Source organism: Bradysia coprophila (assembly GCF_014529535.1).
Source record: "Bradysia coprophila strain Holo2 chromosome X unlocalized genomic scaffold, BU_Bcop_v1 contig_128, whole genome shotgun sequence".
In the NCBI taxonomy this organism is placed as follows: Eukaryota; Metazoa; Arthropoda; class Insecta; order Diptera; family Sciaridae; genus Bradysia; species Bradysia coprophila.
Genome location: NW_023503295.1, coordinates 4,525,683 through 4,552,308, shown reverse-complemented (window position 1 = coordinate 4,552,308; position 26,626 = coordinate 4,525,683). Strand labels below are relative to the sequence as shown.

General features: G+C 34.0%; 1 protein-coding gene across 7 annotated transcripts in view; it reads right to left on the bottom strand.

The window, feature by feature from the left end:
- LOC119067793 (C-terminal-binding protein) overlaps positions 1–26,626 on the bottom strand; it is an 84,436-nt gene that overhangs the window by 40,388 nt on the left and 17,422 nt on the right. For 6 of the 7 annotated variants that reach the window (XM_037170942.1, XM_037170940.1, XM_037170937.1 and 3 more), the window contains exon 2: positions 7,671–7,701. The gene's annotated coding sequence lies outside the window, so the exon portion shown is untranslated. Of the gene's footprint in view, positions 1–7,670; positions 7,702–14,131; positions 14,420–26,626 lie in introns of those variants that run through there. The other variant, XM_037170939.1, reaches the window with a different exon arrangement.

Below are 26,626 nucleotides of genomic sequence, written 5' to 3'. Positions count from 1 at the left end.
GCCAAACCATTAGTATAAGACTTCAACTTAGAAATTGTTATAAAATGTTGGATACCATGTAATACCACAGAATTGTAGCAATTGCCTGATGTAAATTGAAATATTTTATTACAGAAGTCGATGCTGTCCAAATTTCGATTTCTTGAAAAATTAAATAAACGAGACGTTCAGTTTGAACGACATTCGAACAGGGCTGGTAAAAAAAAATCCAAAAATGTGCTAAGCACCAACAATAAACTTTGTTCTAAGTTTCAACCCTGTGGTCCCAAACGTTCGCTCTCTCCGAATCAACAAACAAAAATAAATATTTCATCACACAATCCGGCCACACTATTATATGTATTTGTACATGTGAACGAAAAAGCTGGAGAGAAATGTTCCGCACTCATTCCTAAATCCCATTTTCCCATATCATCACATTTAAAATCATGCTACAAATGTCGAATTATACACTCTTGGATTTGTACCAGTAGTATAATACAGAAAAAGGTTTTTTTTTTATTTATATTTTTTTCCCTCCTCATTTCCCATTCTCTTGCGTCTCCACATCCTCTTTTGCATGAACTTTAATATTCCGCACACATATTATATGGCAGAAAAGCTGTTTTTCGTTTTAAATCCTTCGTCTGCGTTTGGTGGCGCGCTCGCTTGTTTCTGTATGTTAAATTATTATATATGTTACTGTGTATAAAACTGTACAACCCATATTTATAGGGTACAATTCTTATGTTCTGTGTGGCAGAATGTAGGAGAAAATATCCATAAATATTAGAAAATGTATAGAGCAAAACAGAATGTGCTGAGTATATGTTCGGTTTGTACACACTGTGTGCACACATATAGTATAACGTATTACAATATATTGTAATGTATAGATTTGGCTTTTGACTGTTTGTCCTCGAGTCACTTGTAACTTATAAAATAACTAAAATTCGTGTTATATTATCCTATGCTCCTCTATAGCGTACACAACATTCCATCCATCTACATAACATTTTAACAAGATAAGTATATGCATGAAATACACACAGCAAGCTTTAATAGCATAAAGAAGGCGAAAAGACTTTTGCTAATATTTTTGGTGGTTTACAGAACGTTGAAACCTCATTCTCCTTATTCCTCTTCTCTCTCTTGCTGTGTTATGTTTTGAACTTGGTGCCGAAGAAATTGTTACATGAATAGAAATATTTACATTAACTGGTTTATATGAGTTTTGTAGGCAATTTTAGTGTCTACGAACGCGTGGCATTATATGTATTTTGGCTGTGTTGAATGAAACATTATTTAGCTCGTTATGTTATGTTATGAAAGTTGAAAGAGCAAAAGAACAAATGCCAAAACAAAAAAAAGGTCGTATTGTGAAGAAGTTTGGAACAATTTCGTTCAAAAATTATGTAGTTTATGGATGTGTAGACGTGAATGGTTTTTTCAAAAAAAAAGTGTTCGTTTAGGGCTTTACATAATGCTGGTTTATGGTGATACAATTATTTATGAAATGTGAAATGAATGAATTTCATTTTGAGCTCGAATCTTATTTTCGTTGTTGTTTTTAATGAACGCACAAGATGACAGAGGTCACTGTGGTCCATTTGATTAAATCAGAAACGTTGCAGCCGACAAACTGAGACAGAATAATAAATTACCGAATTGTGTACCAGACGTTCCTCCTTAATTCCATTTAATTCGAATCTTGTAGCCTTTAAGTCATCATTGTATACAGATCGAAATTAGTAAAAGTAAATATGAAACAAAAACGCAAAGGTTTGTGTGTTATTTCTAATTCAGACAAAAGGAAAAAAAGTCACTTCTTATTCGCTTTTTCATTCGGATAGGGTAGAATATGGCGGATAGATAATTTATGGTAATGATGGTTTACAAACTTCTTTACTTCTTTCCATTTTTTCTTCTTCTTCTTCTTCTTCGTTTCCCTAATCCAATGCAAAATTAAAGGGAAAAAAATGATTCCATAAGATAAGATTAATTGCTTGATGAGAATTTTTTTTTTAAATTACTTTTTGAATTTTTTATCGTTTAGTGGGCGATTTTTTTTTAAGTATAAAGTTTGATTCGCGCACAATTTAAAGAAAATATCTGTGAAAAATTTTGGTCTGCGCTTTCTGCTTTCTTTTTCCTGTGAGGCAACTTGGTCTTCTTCTCTTTTTTTCCATACATAAGAAGGCGCAAAACAAAAACAAAAAGATTGTCTGTAATAAACTAAGTACATAATTTGTTTTCACAAGACACTTAACACATTTCTCGTTCTAATCTCGTTTAAATTGCCATTAAATGAGGTAATTTAACATTGCTGGCATAAGCGTCTCTCTGTACAATTAGTGAAAACTCTTACGTTCGATATTTTAATTCGTCTGTCGATGTTAGTTAGCTAAATTAATAGTTAATGAATGAACGAATGAATAAACAATTCGCCCGTTATTTAGCTAGAGAAGCAGTCTACACTTTCGAATAATTCAAATAATTTTCTTTTCAGTTTGCTAGCATTTAAGTTAATTATATAAAATCCCGCTCGAATGACATGAAATAATCGACATTTTAGCTTGTGAATCCTATACTACGCTGAAGAAAAAAAAAACAACCGAGACATAACATTTCAATGGACACTTTAGTTAAGTCATGGCTCATTAAATAATAGCAAGAAGATAGGAAGTCATACTGGAGAACGTTTTGTTGTGGCTTTTGCAAAACTGAGCTTTGTTTTGGCTGTGCCATAGAGAAGAATGTTGGCAAAATGATTGTGGCTGAAAATTGTGACATATCTTACAGCATTGTGCCATTAAGTCAATCATGACAGCATGGGATTGAATATGGACGTGCGAGACATTCATTCAAGTAAGTAAATGGTTATTATAGACTTTTAACACATAGGTCAGGTATGGAAGCACACCGGACATATGTGAACCGAATATGTAAGTCATAAGCCCTTGTGTGAAAAATTAGAATAAATTATTTACACCACATCACCACAAGTTATGTAATTCCCATGACACGTATGTAAAATCGGGCTAACACCCACCTGACACGCAAGGACCATTCAATATATTTTAGAAAAATCTCTGCGTTCGTCATAGTATATCTCCATAGATAAGTTGATTTTCATATTTTTGCCGAATTGCGACAAAACAAACAAGAATTGACCGGCTATAAGCCTAGTGAGGTCTTTTTTCTTTCTCTAAATTTTCGCAATTTTCTCAATTCTGGAGCTACCAACTACCAAATACGTGAGTTATAAATAGGCATGCAGGAAGAATAGTTTCATCATTCGATATCCAGCTGTTGAACAGCAAACATCTCCACCAAATTTCTATCAGTTTGGTAGTCAACTACCAGTTTGGTAGTCAACTACCAGTTTGGTAGCCAACTACCAGTTTGGTAGCCAACTATACCAGTTTGGTAGCCAACTACCAGTTTGGTAGCCAACAACCAGTTTGGTAGCCAACTACCAGTTTGGTAGTCAACTACCAGTTTGGTAGTCAACTACCAGTTTGGTAGTCAACTACCAGTTTGGTAGTCAACTACCAGTTTGGTAGTCAACTGCCAAATTATCGAATTCTAAATAGGCAAGCAGCCTTAATAATTTCATCAGTCGGCGTGCAGCTCTCAAACAGTTAACATCTCTACCACCTCTCTATCAGCTTAGTAGTCACCTACCAGTTTGGTAGTCAACTGCCAAAAATTCAAGCTTTAAATAGGCAAGCAGGCAGAATAATCTCGTGAGTCAGTGCGCAGTTCTCGAATAGTAAACATCTCTGCCGAAAATTACGTTTGGTAGTCAATTATAATATTGGTAGTTAGCTACCAACTACCAAATTTTCGAATTGCAATGCCAACTATGAGCGATTGGTTATCAGATAACAAATAATTATTATTTGCCTGGTGTTGATTTGCTCATAGTAACATTGCAATTTTGAATCAATAAGGCTGTTATCGTCTCATTTTTGAATTGTGACACAGACACATGGACGGACAGACAGACAGACAGACGGACAGATGAAGTGTCCACAATAGGGTTTTTTTCTAAAAGAAAAAAGACCTAAAAATTAAAGGTAGATCTAAGACCCGTCCTTTCGGGCCGGGCGATCACTATCCGAAATTTTCTGACATTTCAAAAAATGTCTTTTTGAATTCCCTGAAAGTTTCTTGTGTTTACAGCAAAACGATTTCAGTTCGCGAACACAGGAAGAAAGTTCGACGTTTTATGTTAAGTGTGTGCTGAAACAAGCAAAGACACGATTCGGACGATGTTTTTACATTAAATGATTTTCTCCGGCGTGTACGAATTGCAAAGTTAATAATTCAGTAGCAAGCACAAAGTTATAAATTTCTATAATTTACACTTTTTATGAAATTATTTCTAACGGCAATATATTTCCTGTAAAACGTATAACATGTTTTACATTCAAATAAGATCGATAATTCATGTGTTTTTGATTTCAATATAACACGACCATTTCAATTTTTTTTTGTAACTAAAGAGAAGAAGAAGAAAACCGAACCGAAAAAACAACATTTTCAAGCATAAGTGAACACGACGACGCGGTAAAATCAGCTTCAGATGCGTAAGCAAAGTCATATAATTGTGTATGCTGTTTTAGTTATATTACAAAGAAATGGTTATTTATTTATAAATCAGATACAAAAATAATACCCAGAAGAATGAAAATAAGTTAAAAATAAAATTTAAAAAAAATAATGAAAAAGACGAAGAAGAGAATCGAAAAAAATAAAACATTCCTCTTCAATGCAAATTGCTGTATGTTCGGTACACGTAAGTCTAAGTATATTTAATGTGATGATGATGATTGGATTGTGTTAATAAATCTTTGTGAAAACTAGTTTATGGTTTGCTAGTTGTTGGTTGCTTTTTTTATTATTGTAAATTAATGTGTGCGGTTCAAATAGGTATATTTATATAAATTTTTTTCTTTTTCTCTCAATTTTTTGTTTTGTTTCGTTCAAGATTGAACGAGTTTTGTATGTTTTAAGAGTTACTTGATTGAATATGTCTGACTGGTTTTTTGTTTGTTTTTTTTTTTTGATTCTCGAAATTATAAACTTTGATGATTTGCATTTTTATGCATCCGTATTTTTTAATGTACTTTTTTTTTGCGATATTGACAACTACAATATGACAGATTGTGATGTCCATGAGCGAGATTTGTCTAACCAGTTATCGTTAGTTTTCAAAATCTATCGGAAATGGAAATAATATGGTATCATGGTAACCTGTGGAATCGAGCCTTCACTGAACAAAGCAATCCGGTGAGTCGTTTTTAGTTGGTTATCGGAAAATTTTTATTCGGTTACTGGGACGAAAACATAACCTTCATGCCCGAGATCTATGCAAACAACAATTTTATTGGAAATTCTTTTCCTCCCTTGTATCGAAATGACTAACGCTGGTGGAAAAGCAATTTCTTCACAAGAGTTGAAAAACTTCCCACTTAAAAAAAAATGTTGGTCGCAATGACATTTATTATTTTTAGCCCCGTACGAAGTACAAAGGGGCTTATAGGATTACGATGCCGTGTGTAATTGATGGAATTCGAAGCAGACGGTAAGGGCAAAGTGTTTGCCTATGTTCATAGATGACGAATCCGCAATAAAAATTTTGTCTGTCTGTCCGTCTGTCCGTCTGTCCGTCACGTCAATATCTTGAGTAAATCAAATCCGATTTCAAAAAAAAAAAAAATTCCCTGAAAGATAGTCAAAATAGTGAGGCTAAGTTCGAAGATGGGCATATTTAGGTCAGCCCTTCGTGAGTTAGGGCCGCCTAAGTGCTTTAAGGTCTTTTGGGGATATTTATGGCAAAAAAAAACAAATGGAAATGTAAATGAAACGGCAAAAGATAGGTAATGTGATACCGATCCAGGAAAAAAAAGTTTATTAAAATCGGGTGAATGGCCCGTGAGTTAGGGCCCTAGAAGTGAAAGACTACTCGGCCCTAAGTGTATTTTGCATATAACTCGAGTAAATTTCATCCTTTTTTCGTGATTTTTGTTTCATTTGAAAGGTAATCGAAGCCCGAATATAATGTGGTGAATAACGTTTTAAATTTGGGTCCTTGGACTGAGGCCGCTCCTCGGCCCTAAGTGTATTTTGCATATAAATCGAGTAAATCTCATCCAATTTTGCTAGTTTTTGTCTAATATGAAAGGTAATTGAATACCGAATAGAATGTGGTGAGAAAAATGTTTGAAATTTGGGTCCTTGGACTGAGGCCGCTCCTCGGCCCTAAGTGTATTTTGCATATAAATCGAGTAAATCTCATCCAATTTTGCTAGTTTTTGTCTAATATGAAAGGTAATTGAATACCGAATAGAATGTGGTGAGAAAAATGTTTGAAATTTGGGTCCTTGGACTGAGGCCGCTCCTCGGCCCTAAGTGTATTTTGCATATAAATCGAGTAAATCTCATCCAATTTTGCTAGTTTTTGTCTAATATGAAAGGTAATTGAATACCGAATAGAATGTGGTGAGAAAAATGTGTGAAATTTGGGTCCTTGGACTGAGGCCGCTCCTCGGCCCTAAGTGTATTTTGCATATAAATCGAGTAAATCTCATCCAATTTTGCTAGTTTTTGTCTAATATGAAAGGTAATTGAATACCGAATAGAATGTGGTGAGAAAAATGTTTGAAATTTGGGTCCTTGGACTGAGGCCGCTCCTCGGCCCTAAGTGTATTTTGCATATAAATCGAGTAAATCTCATCCAATTTTGCTAGTTTTTGTCTAATATGAAAGGTAATTGAATACCGAATAGAATGTGGTGAGAAAAATGTTTGAAATTTGGGTCCTTGGACTGAGGCCGCTCCTCGGCCCTAAGTGTATTTTGCATATAAATCGAGTAAATCTCATCCAATTTTGTTAATTTTTGTTTCATTTGAAAAGTAATCGAACGAGGAATAGAATGTTGTTGAAAAAAAATTAAATTTGGGTCCTTGGACTGAGGCCGCTCCTCGGCCCTAAGTGTATTTTGCATATAACTCGAGTAAATTTGATCCGATTTTCCTAATTTTTGTTTCATTTGAAAAGTAATCGAACGAGGAATAGAATGTTGTTGAAAAAAAATTTAAAATTTGGGTCCTTGGACTAAGGCCGCTACTCGGCCCTAAGTGTATTTTGCATATATCTCGAGTAAATTTCGTCCGATTTTCCTAATTTTTGTTTCATTTGGAAGGTAATCGAAGGCCGAATATAATGATGTTGAAAAAATAAATAAATTTGGGTCGTTGGACTAAGGCCGTAACTAGGCCTTAGGCCTCTCAATAAATTAAAATTTTAGGTCAACTTGAAATTTGTGTTACATTTGAAAGGAACGTCGTACGGGGCTTCGTAATTGCGCTATGCGCAATTTGTAAGATGTACACATTTCATAATACGTGCGCAATAGATGTACGGGTCCGTACGGGGCTCAGTCGCAGCAAATGCTCCGACTGTTCTGACGGCTCGTTATTATTATTATTTCAGCGTTTTGTCTATTTTGTAGGTGTCAATATGAAAAGTATATTCGATATCTCGTTACACAAGTTAAATTTTTGTAGGACACGGGACACGTCCTAATTTGAGAAACATCGACTTTGTGCTACTCGGCACAAGATACACTACTAACCAAGGAGATGTCAACTCAAAGACTTATTACATTTAAAAATGCCTACCTTAAACGGCCGAATAATCATGATGTTCATTCTGAAAAGACAAAACAAAAATTATTAATAAAATTCGATTGCAATTTATCGATTTGATGTACTAAAGTGACAGTAAAATTAAATTAGTAAAGATCAACACCAACAATATGCTAAAGCTATAAACTCTCGATTATTATAACCGACATTTTAAACTTATTTCTGTTTCCACGAACAGAAAAAAAAAGATTACGCGCGGCTGAGCATATATTACCTAAGCAGACCAAATACACTACGACGAACAAAGTGTAAAGAAAAGAAAATCGAGAGCCGGTTCTATTTACTCATGAATTAATAAATTAATAATTTAATTTGTGAAGAACAAACAGTTTATTCGACCGCAGAACTCGTTTCGGAATTGTAGGTAGATCTAACGAAAAATGTTATCAACAGTTCTTGGTGTCGTTATTGTATATGCTGAATAAAATAATTATTTATCGAATTTTTGAGAATACTTTTTACAATTGATGTACTTTGCATTTTGGAATTTTAAGCGACAGAGTCGGTGGTTTTTTTTCTTATATTTTCTGTAGTTTGTGTACATGATTTGTGATGATAAATGGAACAATATTCGAAATTTATTATACGAACGGAAAATAAAATATGAGTAAACTCGATACGGTACGGTGTTGTGGTGTTATACTCGTTACGAAAACCCGTACATATCGGAATTCTTGCATTCAAAAATCGTAAAGTAATCTTTTGAATAGTGTTTCCTTGGTCTATTCGCACAAATTGTTATTAAGCTGTAAAACCAGTTGTTTGGTGTACAGTACTATATCGGATTGAAACCACCAAAACCACTTTCACTAATTTGTTGTTGATTGCTGGCATTGGGCCGAAACAAATTCAGACTTTTTTTTTCGCTTATTGTTGTACATTTTACTTTAAAGACCTCTCTATGTAGTTGTTTCATATATCTGGTGTGCAATTTAATTATGATTTTGAATAGTTGATTTTATATTATATATATGGGTAATTCCATGGTTAGTTGCGTTACAAATTTCGTTATCTGTGAGTCATAAAGTTAATTGTGTTGGCTATGTTTTGCTGTAACAAATCAGTCAATAAATTTTCTAATACTCAGGAGACACAGTGCTTTCATACCAACAAGAATTGGAATTTTTAGCCTGCGAAGTGTGACTTGTGTGATCGCAAAAGTCTGCGGTTAGTTGCGTTACACGTTTGTGACTTTTCGAAATATTTTCACCAAATAAAAACTGATTTCGGTAAACTTTTTTTTCCCTGAAAGCTATGGTCAAGACGCGCAGTTTAAGCCCAATATGAGGTTGGTAACCCAAAATTTGGGGGAGATATGTCTAAAAAAGTGATATTTCTCGGAGGTCATAAATAGCCAGAATTTTTTTTTTTCACAATTGGTGGTTGTTATCCCACAGAAAATGTTGTTTCGGCTCAAAACCGTTTAAAAAAATGGTTACAAAATTTTTCGAGATAATCTCGACGAGTTAAAATTCGAGGATGACTTTTATCGCCACTGGGAAGCTGTTGTCACCTACTTTACTCACCCAACTAACCTGATTGGCTCAAAGTTATTTTTCTCGTGAAGTCATATGCTGTAGCTTTCGAATGACACCGATCTTCAGTTTTTATTTGAAAAAATTTAATTTCGGCAACGTTTGGGTCGAAGTGATTTTACCTTACTTCGAAGCAGAATGAACCAAAAATCTTCAAAAAATTTAATTTCGTGTCATTTGGAGCAATTGTGGAATTATATGGTCCACATCTACAGGAAAACAAATTTACAAAAATCATTTGAGATTTATTGAGAATATCTCGGAATGTCGAATACAAACAAACACTTTTTGGTCATGTCTCCCCGAGACCGCATTTTACAATAACCTCATATTGGTGTCAAACTACGCGTCTTGTCAATAGCTTTCAGCAAAAAAAAAGTTTAGTGAAATCGGTTCAGGTTTCGTGATATAAACTTGAATTTTCAAAAAAATTCTGAAAACAAGCATACATTTTTATGGTTGTATCTCCCCGAGATTTTTGGCCAACGACGTAATATGGGGCTTAAACGACGCGTCTGGTCAACAGCTTTCAAGGAAAAAAAAGTTTGCCGAAATCGCATTTCAATTGGTGAAAATATTTCGAACAGTCACAAATTAGCTGGAATTACCCATATAGACAATACACACACAGAGAGTAACTACACAGCACAACGGTTCGTAAGAGCCATTATAGCCATTATAGCCATATAGTTCATGGGTCTACAAAATGGTATGGTGATCTTGACATAATATGTGTGTAATTTGGAGTTGTTTATTGAGTAAAAGCTTTACAGTATTGTTTTCTCTTATTTCATCAATTTTTTTCTGACTTTTTTTTTGTAGACCAAGCTAGTTTTTTACATTGATTTCGTTTTCACATTTTACCATTCAAATTTTGTGCGGTCTGATTGGAATTAACTGTGTACTCAATTTGAACATTTCGTTTAATTTAAAAAAAAGAGGAAAAAACAGAAAATTGACGATTGACGATAAGGATTAATTTTATAGCATGTGAGGTTGAAATTTTCATTCTCCAACTTCACCCTCCTGATCCTGTTAGTATGTCACAATGCGGTAAGAAGACTTTCATTTTGTGCATATCTAACGAACCAGTTGTCATGCTGAAGCGATTATCATACTTTTGAAACATTTTATTCACTTTGTTGCTCACAAATCAGAAAATAATCTCCCTCCGTTCCAGAGCTTCGGAGATATAATGTTGAAATGATCTTACGGAATTTCTCAAGAAGAAAATCTGTCGACTTCTAATTCTGTCAATATTTAACCCAGTGACTAAGTCCCAGAAAATGTATACTGTAAAAAAATTGATATTGGAACGGTATCGACCATTAAGTGAAAAGTCATCGATTTCGTTCGACAACAATAAACATTCAGTCAAGAATCGTTAAACAAATTGCTCGACAATTGCTGTGATTTTATGAAAAGTAATTAGAAATGGAAGTTTATCGAAACAAGTTTTTCAAATGATCGTTTTGCTTCCTATTGTGTGTGTGTGTGTGGTAGAAGAGGTGCTAAGGTCACATGATAACCGCCTTGATCTCTGAATGGAAGCACAGTACAAGTTGACACTAATCAATAGAATTGTTCAGAAGAACGTTTGATTTGACTATACGATCGTTTCTACCATGATTACAGGAAACATGATTCAAAACCGTCGATAATTATGATTAAAGATACTTTCATACACCCATCAGTGTTATACCTAGTCGCCCATTTGAATGATTTTTAGACCCGTACGAAGTACTGGGGTCTTATAGGTTTACGCATACGTTTGTAACACGTCGAATTGGACTCCCTGAGTAAGGGGAAACCTATTGTGGTTGTCTAGAGATGTCCGTCTGTCCGTCTGTCTGTCTGTCCGTCTGTGTGTCTGCACGATAACTTGAGTAAAACGCATCCGATTTTGAAAATTCTTTTTTTTCCCGTTTGGTAATGTCAAAAGACAGGCTAAGTTCGAAGATGAGTGATTTTGGATCGACCCCTCCCGAGCTGTGGCCCAATAAGTGCTTTACGGTTTTTCGAAGATATCTCCGGACATTTAAACGTTAAACTTGTAAGTGATACGTCAAATAAAAGGTATTTACAATACCGATCTAAGGCTCGGAACGGGTCGGGTTCGGTCAGACCGGAACCCGAACTTGATTTAACCCGAACCTGAAAAATTATTTCGGGTTCAACCCGAACTTGACCCGATTTTGAATTTTCGATTTCAGGTTTAATCCGAACCCGACCTGAACCCGAAATTGTTCAACCCGAATTTGACCTGAACCTGAATTTTCAATTTCGAGTTCGACCCGAACCTGAACTGAACCCGAAATTTTAAATTTAATCAGGTCGGGTTCGGGTAACCCGAAATTTTTGACATTTTTTAGTGTAATAAACGCTCAAAATTTCGGGTTACCCGAACCCGACCTGATTAAATTTAAAATTTCGGGTTCAGTTCAGGTTCGGGTCGAACTCGAAATTGAAAATTCAGGTTCAGGTCAAATTCGGGTTGAACAATTTCGTGTTCAGGTCAGGTTTGGGTTAAACCCGAAATCGAAAATTCAAGTTCGGGTCAAGTTCGGGTTGAACCCGAAATAATTTTTCAGGTTCGGGTCATAAATCCGGTTCAGGTCAACATGAACTAAAACAGGTCAACCCGAACCCGTTCCGAGCCTTATACCGATCGACAAAAAAAAAGTTTATGGAAATCGGATGACCGACTCGTGAGTTAGACCCCTTGGTGTGGAACAGGCACAGGGCGGCAAGCAGTTTTTGCTTGTAGGTCGGCCACATTTTAACATATTTCGTCTGTTTTAGCTTTATTAGATAGGTATTGACCGTACCAATCAGGGAAATTTTTTTTTTATGAAATTATGTTCTCCGGAGCGTGAGCTAGGTCTCTTGGAGTGAGCTCTTATCTGGCTACTCGGAAGTACAGTGAACGTGGTGTATTTTGACAATATCTCGAGTAAATTTTGACCGAATTTCATGAATTTTTTTTTGTTTGAAAGGTATTAACGAATGTAAAGCGTCGGTACTATTTCGGTGTCCTAACAAAATGGCTGCCGGCGGCCATATTGGATTTTAGTAAAACGATATAAAGTGGGAAAAATGATGCTTAGAGAGTTTCTGTTAACATGGAAATAATGTGTTAAGTGTGAGGGGTTTCAGGGATTCCATATACGGACATCTATATATACCTATATACAGCTATATTGAGCTATATACAGGCATATAGAGCTATATAATAGCATATATTTATCTGTGAAATGTTTATTTATAGTGAAATATAGTTAAATATAGCGGTATATAGCTGTTTAAATAGGAATTTATGAAAGTTGACTTCATACGGGGCTGTCTATATTGCCTCCGGCAATTTAATTGTATATGATAACAAGGCAAAGAGTGGATAATGTAAGTGATTTTAAAGGGAAGAATAGTTTTTCAGCAGAGAAGAAAATGAAGTAAGAGAAATGAAGAGTTTCACATTAAAGGCTTTTGATACGAATAGGTGTTTCGTACGGGTCGGCGTTAGCTATGTTTTTTCATAACTACCGAAACGCCACATATAATCGTAATTTTCATAGCTTCATAAGCTAACATTGAAACTTGGAGGTTAATTGAAGTTAGACAAATCGTTTATTTTATCAACTAAAATTCCTATTCATAGCAGATTGCGTTCCGAAATGAAAACAACGACGAACAGATTCCCCCAAAGCGAAAACAACACTTAAGACAAGAGAGAAGAAGAAAAAAAACATTTCAACTTGAAAATGATTCATGAATGGACACAATTATATGACTTTCAAATGATTCCAGTTTTCCAGTACATAATATACACACATTTGTGTATTACACAAGCGCATGCTGATATCTTTATTTGAATATACGTACGCTTGCAACTTCTTCGCTTTATGAAAATGTTAACTTATGAGGCCATATTACAATTTACGTTTTTGTTAGAAAGCAAGAGCGACACGAAAGACATTTGTGTATATTATAATTCGAAAATGTGCGAGTGAAGTGGCATCGGTTATTTTGATGCTGTTATCAACAAAACGTTTGTCGGCTATGTTACGAAAATGATGGAGCGCACAGAGTATGTGTGAAGGTAATGTTTTTCGTTTAATTCTATTTATTAGACACAAAAGAAGAAAAACCACACAACTTCAGTGTATGAGCAGAACATGTGCAGATAATGACGCTATCTATCAATATGTAAGTATCATTTCGGAGAATTTGAATTTTATAGATAAAAATGGTTGAAATTTCAATTCGTATTTCTGGTTATACGACTAGATGACGATGTATTGAAGCGAGCGATATATTGTCTTTCTGTGCGGTTTACAGTTTCGCAAATTGACTTTTAGACTTGGTTCAATGCTGAGTTAAAATTGTTGATTAGGCCGTAAACACACGAACAATTTTGCGTCGATGGGATCCGACAATTATGCTGCGTTTTCCTTTGTTTGTGGTGAATGTCTGAAAACGCCCCACAATTGTCGATCACATCAACGCAAAATTGCTCGTGTGTTTTCGGCCTTACTAACAGCAAAATTTACCTAAATAAACACGCATTATTCGTCGGATAATTTGACCAAATGGTATATGCTTTTCAAATCGATTTATTTTATCACTCTCATACGTATTTTATCGCTTTGGATTGGTGTTACACACCATAACATAATATGACGTTCAGGTAGGTAACATTACATGAAATCGAATCACTATTGACCTATCGAATGCAAAAAAAAAATTGTTTTTTTTTAGTTGAAATCCAAATAAATTTATTTCTCGTACGTTCATAACATTCAATGAATGTAAAACCAGCGTTCAATTAAACCATCTAAAGTAAAAAACCGCGCTCTGTGCAAATGAATGCGAAATGAAGAAATATGAAAATGAAAAATTTACCGTAATTCACCACACAGAGTATCGTTTCTTTCTTTTCTTTTTTGCACATGTAAATCACCACACTACTCATATCACTATACACAAAACTTTCAATCTCTGAAGCTAAAATCATCAGACTTAGCATTACATTTCATTTTTTTTTTTAGCAAATGGATTTCGTATTATATGCAGTCACTTACGACATGACTTTGGTTATATTATACTTATTGTGTCACTCATATACTTAAATGTGTACACAACACACCAGTTTTTTTTGTTTGTTTCATTCGAAAATGAAAATTTATTTAGTCTAACTATAAATCAATATATTACAATTCATAAGAATGCATATATATGTGTACAAAACAATCGATTTATAGCGATCACAAATTTATAATAAAATAAAAATAAATTTCTTCACATATATTCACTTGGAGAGGGTACATACACGGTTCGGTACTGTTTTTGTATTATACATAAATATTTAGTCGGTACGGGAGAGAAGAAATATATGAAGAAAAAAAAAAGCATTTCATGCATGCACAATTATTTAATATAATATAAGCTGACGCGACCGATTTACAACTGATTAAAACTTACTCAATATTATAAAATTTTATAAATATGGCACAGAGATAAATGAAAATAACTAAAATTGTGTATAATATACATATATGCTCATACACAAATCGTAGAGAGCTCGGTATTATATTATACTCATAAGTGTATAGGCAAACGCAAGTATAATGTACTTGTAAAACTTGTAGTACTCCGTACATTTTGTACGTATATCCAAGCTATAAGTAAACAACAAGAATACAAATTAAAGCGGAAAGTTTTTATGTGCATATGTAGCAATGACACTTCTGAACGCTCAAATGTTTTCCATTAATTTATGAAGAATTTGTTTTGTCAAGTTGGTTTTTCTAGTATGCACTGTCTGTTGTAGCTTTTGGCAAAGTGATAAAATTCAGTGGATTATGCTACACGATAACATGTGATTACGATTGTCGTTCGTGATTCGCCATTTCAATAAGATTTTTTTTACCAAATGAGAACATGAGTGTAATTTATTCATGGTTTGACAAACGAAATACCTTTATTGAAATAACGAAATTAATTGATTTCTTTACTGAAACGGAGCGAAACGAACTGAAGATTTACTGATACGTTGATCGGAACATTAAAAGTTGTTCAATTTGTAGACCAAAATGCTAAATAATAATATTTTAATGCCACATAAATTGTGATGTCAAACGTGTTAAAGATGTTAAAGATCAACAGGTTTTTGCATTTCACGCACCAACGTTTTAAAATTATAAAATGGAAGGTTTGCACAAAATTCACCGTTTAAAATTCGGATTGTTTTGAACAGAAAAAAAAAACTTGGAAAAGATTCTATGCTCAAACACATTCAGCTGACAAAATTTGCTTTACTGTCAAAACTAATGAGTCTTCCAGCAATATTTGTTCCATTTCGAATTGATAAAACAATTTTTTGTGATGACGGCACAAATGTCAATCAAACGAAATGACTTTTCGGTCGAAATGTGTGCGTACAATATTCTAAACTTTTACAGTTGAACTAATAAATCAGGGGGAAAAATTATTGGCATTGAATGTAATTACTGACATTCGGATAAAATTCAAATCGATATAATAATTGGCTTCTGACAAATGATTATTCCAGATGCATCTGAATGTGCAAATAAACAATTTTTTAATTTATTTTAAAACGTTCTTCAACTATTCTACAAACTATCATTTGTTTAACGCTGTCAACTCTATCCGGGAATAGTTCAAACTCGGCATACATAATAAAATTCGCTTCGGAAATTATATTTTCTCCACTTTTAATATATGAATACGCTATGAGCTATGAAGCAAGTGGTTTGAGGCGACGACGGCGACAGTATAATACATTAATATATATAAATTCATAGTAATATTACGAGTCAAGTACATCACATTGTACTTTAACTAACTTGAATATTATAATGCATTCGGAGACATTTGTATTAAAATGCCATTACAATCTTTGGTAGTGAATACGTGCGTATAACGAACCATAGAGTGCTAAAAATGTTGTAATTCAACTCAAGTCGAAAAAATTATTCATTATTATTGGGTGAATATCAATATAATTTTCCAATTTTTTTTTATATTTCATGTGTATTATACTCGTGCCATAAAATGGGAAAAAGGAAGAATGATTTTTTTTAGCTTTGTCCATAATCCATAAGTCATATGTTATCCCACAAAAATGTATGGTGTGCGGTTAAAAAACCATAAAAATTGTCGTAAAATACCATCGATTTTAGGCAATTGCCGAAGACAATTAAAAGTTACTATAACCGAAAATCGTTGTTGCCGAAAACAATAAATTCAGAAAATTAAAAAACGAGTCGATGTTTTTGAACAACAAGGGCTAGTACAAAAATCAAAGGCAGCGACAATAAAAATTGTTCTAAGTTGCTCACACCCCTGTGGGTTAAAGTGTGTGATAACGACCGAATGCAAACTCGATATTTGCGCACAATCTATATACGTAAAATGTTGGTTATTATTATATTCTACTCAAGAAGTATACACACAATTCCCATATAGTTATAAGAAAGTTTATTCTATTTTATTAGTTCCATTTTAAGCGATTTGCTGACAATGCCGAAAATGATATACCAGACTTTTGTAAAATGCTGACATTGGAATTGTACGGAGTATAGGTAACGTACACATATGTGTATATACTGCTATATTACAATGTTCCAATGTACATGTCATTTAAAGTGAAGTGTGTTTTTTTTTGTATATGGACACATTGATACGATTACGGGAATGTTGCATGTCATGCAGTTTTTCGTCTGTTGTATAAAATGGATGATGTTGTTATTTTGTAAATGTGGACGATTATTATTTACTATAATAGGTTGTGTGTATTTTCAGACGCGTTGTTATATGTATGATGTTATTTGATGTTCAATAACAACAATAAAATTGACTGCTGACTGTATTGTCCAGGCATTAATAAAAGACTCGCACGTTGTTGATAAAGAAGAGAGAAAAATCGGAAAAACCTTTTTTTGCATACAGTGAACGACATCTCAAATATCTCACTGTCATTTTTTTCAGAGAATGTCATTGTGAATTTGCAATGACACAATAAAATTCTCAGAAAAATTTGACAGTGAGACATTTGAGATGTCGTTCACTGTAGTCACGAAAATCTAAAGTCGTTAAAAGTAGAGTTCTCGCGTTGAGCGAACATAAAAAAAAACTTTGTATCTCTCGTTCAACAGGTATAAAATCACCCGTTAACGTTCTAAAGTTTCAACGAGGATGCGTTCATCACTTACATACAGTAAGGTTTGATTGTCTTATCTCCTTGATCATCACTTTGTGAAGATGAAAGTATGAAAGTTCAAATCAAGATCAAGCACATAAGGCTTATTCTTACTAAAGTGCCCATTCGAGTCATTTTTACACGATGTGAAATAGAACCAGTAGACTGGAGCAACTACTTCCTATCGAGCGAGTATATTTAACATATTAACAGTGAAGAGTTCATTCCAACAGTTGACTAATATGTTAAATATGCAAATGAAGATGTTAATATGTACACACAAAAGATATGGGTCTTCATAACACTGTCAAATGTGTACATTGTTATTCCAGTCTAGAGCAGTGAAGCATTTTCAGAGTAGTCAGTCAGACATTATGTTCATTTCCATTTAATGAGTTCATTTGATCGATCTTTATCCAAAACTACTAACTCAATTGGTCGACGGACGAAACGGCTAACGATTAATAATATTTACCAACAATTTTTTTAATTACAAGGTGAAATCAGTTGGTCATTCAAAAATGTTATTTTAAAATATTCCCCACGCACCTCTTTTCCAGATAAGAATTTTTATTCGAATTCGTCGAACTGAACACGCCAAACAAAAAAAAAACAACAACAACAACAGCTCCGAAATGAAGAAAAAAAGAGAGAAATAAGAACAAATAAAATCAATAACGAATGTGTTGTATTATGTATGTATGTATATATACCTATAACGACCCAAATTCATGTCTTTAGATCTCATTTTTTATCTCTTCTTCTTCTTCTTCAAAAAAACCATTATAACGAATATCTATCAGCCATTATGTTTCAAAAACATAAAAGACCGTCAGCATTTCGCCTATAACTTGTAATATATTTTTCGTATTATACACTTAGAAAATGTCTATCGTTACGCCGCTCGCACTCACTGGTGATCTTATGCTTACGTTTTATTGTTCTGCAAAATGTTCACTAATTTTTTTCGTTTCACTTCTTTCATGTTTAGATTTTCAAGTTGTTATAATATGTGTGTGCGAACGTACACTCTGTGCAGTACCGCCTTGAATGTGATTATGCTACTTTTCATTCATACGTATATATATATATATACAAACACGTATTTTATCTTGAGGTTGAAATTAAATTCCAATATATCTATATATGACGAAACTGAATGACTTGAACGAGACGATAAAACTGAAATGATGTTTATTGAGTGTTCTGTGGTCTTTCGGGAATTTTCGAGATGTTTTGACTACGTATATTCAACTGAATGTTTATACCGATTGTTTTCGCTTATAAATGGGAAATATAAGTACAACGAAATACGGTATACAACATAAATAAAGCGGCGTACAAATATTAACATCAATTTAATACTTATAAATCATCCATAAGCGATAATTGTGTGCTCGGTGTTTGAACATACGCTTGTAAACCAGAATTGAATTGAATATAACCGAAAAATTTTCTACAAAACTGTACTCATAGATAACAAGAAATTATATCAATTGTGATTAGGACTCGTACAAATGAATATAAATTTAAGAAATTTATATTGTATATGGTATACCGACGAACCGAAATGTATATACGTATAGATGTGTTCGCCCGTCATATATAGGCTAGGCATATACATATAACACAATCATTCGGCAAAATAACTTTATTTGGGAGAAAAGCAATTTTCCAACGACTTCTGATAACATAATTCCACGAAACATTTTTGTATACCTACTCATTGAACATAAAGTGTAAAATTCGTTTTCGAGATAGAGCATAACCAATGTTACCATATACCATCATATTTTATTTATATTATGTACGTTTGTACGTCGAATACCAACGTATAAAATCACAATAAAATATCTCATGCAAAGCGTAAAATACTCGGCAGTCATTTCAAAAATAGATAACGAGAATACAAAAAAAAATGAAGAAGAAGAAAACGAAATATGAAAATGAATTTTAATATTACTTTATTTATAGCACAGGTTACACTTATAACACGGTGGGACTGAACGAATTTTAAATAAACATGTCCACTTCCATGTTGCAACATGTCCCATTGAATAGTGCCCGCCATTTAAAAACAAGGCATCAGAACAGTCGGAGCGTTTGCTGCGACTTAGCCCCGTACGACCCGTAATCCGATTTCGTCCGTAACCATAATACGTCCGTAGCCGTAATACGCCCGGAACCCTAATACGTCTACAACCCTCTAATGTGTCTGTTACCAAAATGCAAGTCAAGTTGAGCATGGTCAAATTTACTGAAAGTGTTCATTTTTAAAATTGCGCATAGCGCAATTACGAAAGCCCGTACGAAGTACCTCTCAAATAAAACCAACAATTTACGGCATTATTTTACAAACCCAAACTTTTTTGCCAACTTTCCATTGGGTATTTAATTACCTCTCAAATGAAACAAAAATTAGCAAAATCGGATGATATTTACTCGATTTATGTTCAAAAAACACTTAGGGCCGAGTAGCGGCCTTAGTCCAAGGGACCAAATTTGAAACTTTTTTCGCCATCATTCTATTCGGCATTCAATTACCTCTCAAATGAAACAAAAACTAGCAAAATCGGATGAGATTTACTCGATTTATGTGCAAAAAACACTTAGGGTTAGGGCCGAGTAGCGGTCTTAGTCCAAGGGCCCAAATTTGATATTTTTTTCGCCACGTTCTTTTCGGTATTCAATTACCTTCCATAAAAAACTAAATCTAGCAAAATCGGTTGAGATTTACTCGATTTATGTGCAAAAAATACTTAGGGCCGAGTAACGACCTTTGAGCCCTCCCAACAAGCCCACGTTGCATCTTACCCAAAAACAATGTTCAGCAACTTTGTTCTACTCGTCAATACCTTTCATTTGATATATCACAAGCAGCCATTGCGAGCTTATTTCGGTAGATATCGTCGAAAGACTGAAAAACACCTATAGGGCCCTAGCTCTGGAAGGGCCGACCCTACCATGCCCATTTTCGAACTTGACCTTACTTTTGTCGATACCAATCAGGGAAAAAAAGAATTTTGAAAAAAGGTTGTGATTTACTCAAGCTAGAGGGGTCACAGACGGACGGACGGACGGGCGGACATTTTTTTTATTGCGGATTCGTCATCTATTAACATAACCAAATGCTTTGCCCTTACTGTCTGCTTCCAATTCGACGTGTTACAAACGGCATATTAATCTTATAAGCCCCCAGTACTTCGTACGGGGCTAAAAAACGAGATGAAAAAGGACATGTTTAAATTCGTTCAGCCCCACCGTGTAATATAATGCTACCATTGAACAAGCAAGTAAAGAATATGAGCAAAAACAGAAGTGGAAAGAGTTCAATGTTGAAAGTACTTTCATGTTGGGGACTTGAAGAGAGTATAAATTGTATGATGATAAATTTCTTCTCTTTTGTTGGTATTAATAGCTATCTTCTTATGGTATACTATGCAATATAATAATAAAATTGAGTTCGCAATGGATTTTATTGTACCACAGTCGTACTGTATACATGTTGCACAATATACAAAGTCAAATAAAAATCGTTAAGAAACAAACAAGACAAAAACAAAAAATTGTACAATGAATTGGGGCAAGATCTCAAATATTACTTTCATTTAATGTAACTTACAAAAGAAAAGAAAAGAAAAAAAAAAAACAAATTTTTAGCAGACCTTGCCAACTACGAAGTACAAGACCTGTTATGTTTGTTAAATCTGGTCATATTTTAAGTGTACGCTGTACAATTCGTTTGAAAAATTATTTATGTCCAATGGAGAGCGTGGACCGGCGGTAGCACAATTTTTTAATGACTGTCACAAATAGACTTTTCCATTGTCAACAAAAACTACTAGAGGTTTTGAAGCACGTAATTTCGTTGCAACAACAAAAATTGAAACATTGAAGTTGCATAAATATTCAGCATTCACGTCGACACAGAATTGTCAACGACCATTGTGGAGTCATTTTAAAATGAATGAAAATGTAGTGCTTGGACGGTTGTAGTTTTCTAAATAATGTTGGAGAGAGAAAAAAAACTCTCCTATCGAAGTTATATTACAGCCACTTGAAATGGAATTGTTTGAACAAAACGAAAATATTTTTAATTTCGACACAAAGTTTTTGCACTTCCATAAAAATTAAGAAAAAGAATTCTAAATGCAAAGTAAATTACGCAAAAATTACATGTTGCGCAATAAAATTGGATAAACTTTTTGGAAAACATTTGCCCCAGGAGACTGGTGTGCCGCTAAACGTGATACCCTCGTTAAACCACATTTTTGGATTGGGTATACAACATGGAAAAGTAAAATGTACGAAGCGATAGCTACAATAGATTGAAGCTTTGAAAGAAAAAAAAAGAAGAAAGCTTCACCATTCCGTAATGTTTACCCTCATTGCCTAAACATATTGATTACTTGGACACGTAACAGAATGAAAGGAATGAATATTATTTCTTTACTAAGCATAAACAACTTGCACACACTCACAATAGTCAATACGATACAATGGTTACAATTCACTTATAGATATAGGTTGTGTGGGTATATAGTACACGAAACATTCACTGAACAATAAATTGAAAAATTGAAATGAGTTTTTTAGAGATTTATTTTCATGTTCTTTGTTGTTCGAGGAAGAAGAAAAAAAAAGTGGCATGAATACTGAATAATAAAATTTGAGGTGCGTTTAAAAGATAAGAGCATTATTGTTGGGAGAAAATAATTTCTACGCTTCATGTATACTCATTTATAACCAACAACCGTGTATACGTATATATCTAGACGAAAAATAACTCGGAACAAAGTTCTCTCGTTAAGAAAAACTGTTTTTACACACACACAAAATTTATATAGATCCATATCCCCAGCAACTTTGTTAATTGAAATTCATGTTTATAAATTAATTAGACACATGCTTAGCATGTTTTCATTAACACTATGTGGTTTCAAGGAGAGAAAATAGCGTTGCATATAAATTTTTCTTTTTTTTCATTAAATTTTCATTTTTATTAAGTTCTATTGATGCTATCCCATACTCTCTACATATATATCGCGTAGCAGTATTTTTTTTTGTGGATATAAAATTGCGCCCGGAGAACATTTCTATGAAAGGGAATGCATTTTGTGGCAACTGGTAGAGATAGAGATTGTTGCAACAAAGTTTATGGGGTGCTGAATCACCAATCGCAAAAATATTCAACGCCCTGCTATTGAATGGTTATAAAAAAAATGGTTTGAATTCCTGGGCTCAATGAATATAAAAATATTTTAATTCGACCATAGTTTCCAAGTCATCGCTCAAATTATTATTTATATGAGAACGGCATTCATGTGTATAGTGTACCCAATTGCATAATTTACAATAAACAGAAGCACACACAGAGAGAGAGAGAGAGAGAGAGACGATTTCACGTTTCCTAAATTCGATATGTCTGATAATCATGTTTTGCCATAGATTAATGCTAATTGGTTGACTTAATCTGTCGTTATTTAATGTGTGTTATGTATCACTAAATTATTCCTATATATGACATTGGTACGCATCGGATCATTATAAACTAACATTAGCGTTTAGCATTTATTATTTAACGACATGCTTCCATTGAATCTGATTATAATTGAAGCTATAAATCAACGAAACATTGAATTAGATTACATATGTGAAGAGTTTTGCATTCATTTTCTTTTTTAAAATGTTAATTTAATTGGAATAAATATCTATCCAATATTTACAGCATTTAGTTTAGTTTAGTCAGACACACTCAAAATTTACGGTAACTTTCTTAGAAAACTACCAACGCAGCAAAATGATACATTGTTTTTCAGTTGCTGAATGGTTAGCCGTGGTTTTTAGACCCGTACGAAGAACAAAGGGGCTTATAGGATTACGATGCTTACACACGACTTATAATTGATGGAATTCGAAGCAGACGGTAAGGGCAAAGTGTTTGCCTATGTTCATAGATGACGAATCCGCAATAAAAATTTTGTCTGTCCGTCTATCACGATATCTTGAGTAAATCAAATCCGATTTCAAAAAAAAAAAAATCCCTGAAAGATAGTCGAAATGGTGAGGCTAAGTTCGAAGATGGGCATATTCGGGTCGGCCCTTCGTGAGTTAGGGCCACCTAAGTGATTTAAGGTCTTTTGGTGATATTTATGGCAAAATAAACGATGGAAATGATAAGCAAATGATAGATATTGTCAATACTAATCCAGGAAAAAAAAAGTTTTTTTAAATCGGGTGAGTGGACCGTGAGTTAGGGCCTTAGAAGTGAAATGCTACTAGGGCCCAATCTGTATTTTACATAGAACTCGAGTAAATTTCATTCGTTTTTCGTAATTTTTGTTTCATTTGGAAGGTAATCAAAGGCCGAATAGAATGTTGTTGAAAAAAAAAAAAAAAATTGGGTCCTTGGACTAAGGCCACTACTAGGGCCCTATGTGTATTTTACATATAACTCGAGTAAATTTCATCCGTTTTTCGTAATTTTTGTTTGATTTGGAAGGTAATCAAAGGCCGAATAGAATGTTGTTGAAAAAAAGTAAATTTGGGTCCTCGGACTAAGGACGGTACTAGGGCCCTATGTGTATTTTACATATAACTCGAGTAAATTTCATCCATCTTTCGTAATTTTTGTTTGATTTGGAAGGTAATCAAAGGCCGAATAGAATATTGTTGAAAAAAAGTAAATTTGGGTCCTCGGACTAAGGACGGTACTAGGGCCCTATGTGTATTTCACATATAACTCGAGTAAATTTCATTCGTTTTTCGTAATTTTTGTTTCATTTGGAAGGTAATCAAAGGCCGAATAGAATGTTGTTGAAAAAAACTTAAATTTGGGTCCTTGGACTAAGGCCACTACTAGGGCCCTATGTGTATTTTACATAGAACTCGAGTAAATTTCATTCGTTCTTCGTAATTTTTGTTTCATTTGGAAGGTAATCAAAGGCCGAATAGAATGTTGTTGAAAAAAAATTAAATTTGGGTCCTTGGACTAAGGCCACTACTAGGGCCCTATGTGTATTTTACATAGAACTCGAGTAAATTTCATTCGTTTTTCGTAATTTTTGTTTCATTTGGAAGGTAATCAAAGGCCGAATAGAATGTTGTTGAAAAAAAATTAAATTTGGGTCCTTGGACTAAGGCCACTACTAGGGCCCTATGTGTATTTCACATATAACTCGAGTAAATTTCATCCGTTTTTCGTAATTTTTGTTACATTTGGAAGGTAATCAAAGGCCGAATATAATGTTGTTGAAAAAAATTAAATTTGGGTCCTTGGACTAAGGCCACTACTAGGGCCCTATGTGTATTTTACATAGAACTCGAGTAAATTTCATCCGTTTTTCGTAATTTTTGTTTCATTTGGAAGGTAATCAAAGGCCGAATAGAATGTTGTTGAAAAAAAATTAAATTTGGGTCCTTGGACTAAGGCCACTACTAGGGCCCTATGTGTATTTTACATAGAACTCGAGTAAATTTCATTCGTTTTTCGTAATTTTTGTTTCATTTGGAAGGTAATCAAAGGCCGAATAGAATATTGTTGAAAAAAAGTAAATTTGGGTCCTCGGACTAAGGACGGTACTAGGGCCCTATGTGTATTTTACATATAACTCGAGTAAATTTCATCCATCTTTCGTAATTTTTGTTTCATTTGGAAGGTAATCGAAGGCCGAATAGAATGTAGTTGAAAAAAATTTTAAATTTGGGTCCTCGGACTGAGGCCGATACTAGGCCCTATGTGTATTTATACTCAAAAATAAAATTTTTAGGGCGATTTGAAATTTTTGTTTCATTTGAAAGGAACGTCGTACGGGGCTTCGTAATTGCGCTATGCGCAATTTATAAGATGTACACATTACATAATAATTTTACTTTAACTACATTAACCGGCGCAATAGGCTTACGGTCAAAGTAGGATGACAGACGCACTAGGGTCACGTACGCAATAGATATACGGGTTTGTACGGGGCTCAGTCGCAGCAAACGCTCAGACTGTTCTGATGGCTCGTTTTTGTTTTGTTTAAATATCGGACAATTTATTGGGGGAAACATTGAAAGAATTGACGCTCATTGCATGGAAAGAGTTTCTTTTTTGTATTATTTATAAAGTGCGCGATTTCGTGGAAGGCTTGTTCGGATTCCTCTTTAGAATGAAGTCATTTACTAAATCGAAACCTTTTTTGTATTCTACCATCAACAATACAAGAATGCAAGAAACGCATACCATCAGAATACAAATCTGAGTGGATGGAACACACTATTTCATGTATATATTATTGCAGCTATATATCGGCGGCTTTGAGTCGCTATTGCCGTCATTATTGCGAGTATTTTAACATCTTCCATATTCTGGTTTCCAATTTTTAATCGAACGAAATCCATAAAGCATGCTTTGTCGTACAATATATGTATCGTCTCTTCCATCCATTTCAATAATATTGTGGTTGCACGACTAACTGTATTAAATGCTGAACTATTATAATACCCCAGACAATCGTATATTGATGCATAAAATATAACTTTTTTTTTGTCTGTCATAGCTGTCATCATACGTGACGTGGTGGTGTATAGTCGATACAACGATTTGAGTTTTTTTTTTTTCGTTGTTTGTGTACATATAAAATTTTAATATCGAAATGTTACAACAAAAGATCGACAACAAAAATATTTTGTGTTGTGTCATAGAATACCACACCGTCCACAGACTCAATCGGAAATTGATTTCTTTTTTTTTTAATTTTGTTTTATTCGCAAACGTGTTTCCTTACGTTATGTGTTTGTTCAATTTGAAATGAAATGTTAATTATTATTCTGCTGTAATTCGATTTTCGAAAAGAAAAAAAAAATTATCGAGCTGAGTATTGGAAGAGAATGATTATGTGTTTTGGCTGTTTCAGTTAATTAGACAACATAGTTTCGTACGGTACAGAACTAATTCGACAAAGAAACGTCGAAGAATTTGATCTAAAGAATTTACAATTTTAACGTAAATTGCACAACACAATCTTTTATCAATGACACTCCTCTTAATACTTGACGTGAATGCAGTGAGTGAATATCACTAGATACTAGGCCCCACCTTATGGATGGGTCAGGTCCCTTGACTGACTGAATAAATATTCGTAACTTGACGGTTGCGTGTATAAAATCTGCACTCTGGGCGCCGATTCTCGTGA